The sequence below is a fragment of the Patella vulgata genome, chromosome 8, assembly GCF_932274485.2.
Source record: "Patella vulgata chromosome 8, xgPatVulg1.2, whole genome shotgun sequence".
In the NCBI taxonomy this organism is placed as follows: Eukaryota; Metazoa; Mollusca; class Gastropoda; family Patellidae; genus Patella; species Patella vulgata.
In genome coordinates this window covers 33,156,728-33,161,263 of record NC_065886.2, presented here as the reverse complement: position 1 = coordinate 33,161,263, position 4,536 = coordinate 33,156,728, and the positions used below count along the sequence as shown (strand labels likewise).

Below are 4,536 nucleotides of genomic sequence, written 5' to 3'. Positions count from 1 at the left end.
CGATCTACACGCCGTGTGTGTATCATAGCAACCAGTGTCATCGTCGCTCTTTTGATAATCTCTGGTACAACTTTTGGCGCTATAGCCTATAACTATCATCTTTTTAACAAAGAGGTAATGGCGTATATTTAAAGGGGCACTGTGGAAGATTAGATAAAGAACTGACAGTTCACGCTACAATAGTTGAAAAATAGATAATGAATACAGAATATTATGCTGAAAATTTTAGTCATATTGCTTCACTCTGAACCGAGATATGAGCGCCTCAATTTTAGGTTAGCCTCGAACGCTATGACTATCGTTTGTACGATAATAAACAATGTCTCGATTATCCACGAGGCTAACGATGGCACCGAGAGTTGATTGTGGCCTTGATTAGCTAATTAATGTTTAATTAATAAGTTAGATAACATGTTCATATTTTATTACCCTAGTTTAATCTGATTGAAATCTGTGGGTGTACATTGCATTTACTGCAATCTATCCTTGATATGCAATCCCCTTTTTTTGCTGTTATCTCGTGGCTGTCATTCTGCTCGAGAATCATGCCGTATTTCGGCATTTTCTTTCCGTTTTATATTTAGGATATTTTCGCCCTTCTTCGTGTCAGGGAAGGCGCTTCAGCTATTATCCAGTCTTACAAATGACTCTCGAAAGCCGCAGGTAGAAGTCTTTTTATCACAAACATTAATAAACTTTGTTATCTGATTTTGTTGGTTTGTAATGAAATGATGCACCCGATAGAGGGCATTGGTGGGACCACTCAGTGACGCTGTTAAATTACACGAATGTCATAATATTTAATTCAAGGATTGTTAACGTTGTGATCTATTTCCCAGAAATACGAAACTAAAGCCATAATAAATGGCGAGGCTTTACCAGAACATATTCAAGTGGATTATAAAAATGAGTTTATATACGTCAGACATGAACAGCATGGTAATACTGACGCTTTGGACGCTCTCCATAACTATGGCAGGGTAGGTAACCACTTTAACCATCATTGTAAGTCAGATCACCATTAATCCCCCCCCCCCCCCGCATCCCATTGACTTTAAAGGATAATGTTGGTGTCAGCCATTATCACATATGTGATAGAACTGGTTAAACACATTCCACATATAATTTTAACACAGAGAGCATTGCTACGATAGATGCGTAACGAAGATTTGAAGAAACGGAAGTGGCGCAAAAAAAGGAAAACAAGAGTCTATATAACTGTTTGAAGTAAGAGCTATAACAGATACACGGTCGAATTTCTGTTCACTGATAATTCCTTCGAAGACGAAAAGTTGTTATATGAGACAGTGAGAGGATATCTGACATTTCGAAAAAGAATAATTAAATATCACTAGATAAGAGAAATCGAACATTGCCATATTTTTCTTCTTCATTCTATACATAATAAAAACATTGTAATGCATGGACGTTTTCTATTTATTTCATTTTCTCTTATCTAGTGACAGTCAATTCTTTTCTGAATCGTCAGATATCCCCTCACAGTCTCATATAACAACTCTTCGTCTTCGAAGGAATTATCAGTGAACAGAAATTCGACCGTGTATCTGTTATCGCTCATTACTTCAGTAAGTTATATAGAATGATAACTCTTGTTTTCCATTCCTTGTGTCACTTCCGTGTCCTTTAATGTGAATTCGGTTGCCCTTGTTGGAGTTAGACCACCATTAATTCCCCGTTGACTTTAATGTTAATTCTGCTCCACTTGTTGGAGTCGGACAACCGTTGGTATCCCCCATCGACTTCAATGGTTATTTTGTTCTCCTTCTTAAATTTCCCAAGGACTTCAATGTTAATTTTGTCTCTTTACCAGGCTCCAAAGTTTTGTTGCGCAGAAAACTTTTACCTCAGACAGACCAACGTCTGGCCATATCGTGCTCTAAACTTTGTATGGGTTTGAATAAATACTTGAATTTGAAGTTGCATACTAAAAACTTGTAACTATCCGCCGTAACCAGTAACTTAATTATGTCATCTTTCCGCCTCTCATCCATGAATATTTACGAAAATCTGGCAGGAATTGTTAATTCAAACCCTCTTTATCGATTCTGGACCAATAAAATATACTCACAAACAGCCTTGCAAAAGGGGAGACAGGAGAATTGCTATATTTAGACAAACTACAAATTTAATTGTTGTCTGCAGCCTCTGTTGACAACAAAGAGTAACCTCCCCCCCCCCGGAACATTGATTGATTGGGATCTTGCGATGAAGGAGGAGAGGGCTAGGTCTAAATATTAAGGCCAACTGCAGATTTCGTCAAGGTAGTGAGATGTAAATAGGGTTAGGGTACACGATTGTTCGACCAGATTAAAATAATATTTTGGTTTATTTCAGAAACTAATGGCTTTACACGACTTAACTAAGAACATGTGTTTCATTGATCGAATAAATGAGACGTTTAATGGAGGTCTACATTTCTGGTCAAGTCATGAAGTAAGTGATCGTCACAGTCGACGTCAAATTTAAATGTTATCAGGTTTAACGTCCTACTTTACTGCTCCGACTGAGGTAATGAAGGCGGTCGTACACCATACAATGTGCTATAAGGAAAATAAAGACCGGGTAGCGGCACTACGACCTACTGTTATATCGATTTCCAACTGTCAAGGGTCCACCTGAAACAAACTAGGTCATTTCGGAACTAGGATATGGTGCAATATTATTTCAATAATTCTTTAGCAGCGGGAGCAAGGAAGGGCGATGTCAACCTAGTATACAAAGCTCGTCACACGTATATTATATGAAATTATTTGAAGAATTGATTTAAAAAGAAATGGACCTGGATTTATCGACAAGAGAACTTGCATATTCCTGACTAGCTTTTTGTCTATTTTGAAACCCGGCGACATGACAACAGCTAAAGACGAATTATTCAAGAACATGCCTATTGCAGGTCTTTCTTTATGTCTTAGAAATTTAGAATAGAATGGTTCGGCCATTTAATGAATTAATTTACACATGGAGAAGCGAGGCTATGTTTTGATAGAGAACACTTGTTGAATTATTAATATACATGAAGTGTTATATAATTATTCTTCCTTATATCAAGATTTATCAATGTCTATTGTAATACTGTTACTTTCAGGGCACAGAAAGGGTTCCCAAAAAAATATTATTTGACTACACGGTGGAACCTATAAATGCAAAAGTTCTCCGAAAATTTGCTGGTGACGAGATTGCTAACCATTGTGGAAACGCAACATCACACTGGATCATAAACGAACGGCCATTTATTATTCAAAACAGACAAAAACGAAGTGGTACTTGTATACATTTTGTTTTTTCGCTTGCATAACAATCTGCGTGTATATATTAAGCGCATGCAATTCATGTATACGCCCTACCGGTCAAAGATTAAAAGACATCTTTTCTATAAAGAAAAAGTGATCATGCTGGGATTAAACCAGTCAGTGCAAAAAAACTAGAAAATGAAATGAAATGGGGTTTAGCGTCCAACTGTTCTGCTCCGACTGAGCTAATGAAGACGGGCATACACCATACAGTGTGCTGTGAAGGAAATTTTACCCGGCAGCGATGCTACAGTCTACTCTTATATCGAATTTCGACAGGTAAGGGTTCTTTTACGTTCGCGTCAATGTCTACACTGGATCTCGAGCGTAGCCACTAGACAGCTGTCCTTGTCAGGCCCTCCGCTCTGCATCACTAACAAATGGAACCACGCCGGGGGGGGGGGGGGAACCCGAGGAGCCAGGCTAGCGAGCCAAACTCTTGAACACTGTGCCACCGCGGCTACCCAGAAAGGTAGGACGTTAAGCCCCATTTCATAAATGGCTAAGTGAATAAGACGCTGCCTCGCTAGCTTGGGGTCACGTTGCTCACGTATTCGATCCCTGTATTAGCCGTGAAAGTCCATCGGGATGGCCTGACAAGGACAACTGTCTTGTCATTCGGATGGTACGGAAATCCGAGGTCTCGTAAAAGATCCCTTGGCAGTTGGAATTCGATATAAGAGTAGGCCATATTGCCGTTGCCCGAGCAAATTTCTCCCATAGCACACTGTATGGCGTATGCCCGTCTTCATTAGCCAATCGGAGCAGAACAGTAGGACATAAAATCACATTTCATTTCATAAATGAGCCATGTGCTCTAAGGAATGGAATTGCGTTTGACCACTAAAATTATCATAGCGTTATTTATCATGTTGATTTCTTCTGTTTCAGCAGCACAATTCAGTATGCACTGTGAAAATGAAATGACCAGCGAACAAAGCAAAACCAACAATAATTAACACAAGGCGCAGGACGACCATAGAAGAAAATATAGAGATAGGACCTTTTGCTAGTTTGCTTATATTACACAGTGATTGGCAGTTCCTGCAGTGACGCCACATGTCGTATGTTAATTAAAGATGGAATCGATTTCACGATTTTTATACCAGATAATTAATAAATCGACTGGATTATTCCTTTAAACGCTAATTTCAGATTTTGAGTATATAGTAATTATGTTAGCCATTGCATATCCTTTAACTTAGTATATCGATGTCTTTAAATA

General features: G+C 38.6%; 1 long non-coding RNA gene across 1 annotated transcript; it reads left to right on the top strand.

Moving 5' to 3' along the window:
• Window positions 1-4,536, top strand: LOC126829864 (uncharacterized). The gene is made up of 5 exons (XR_008789127.1): window positions 1-114; window positions 840-980; window positions 2,356-2,454; window positions 3,107-3,281; window positions 4,203-4,536. It is a non-coding gene; the product is annotated as an uncharacterized LOC126829864 (long non-coding RNA).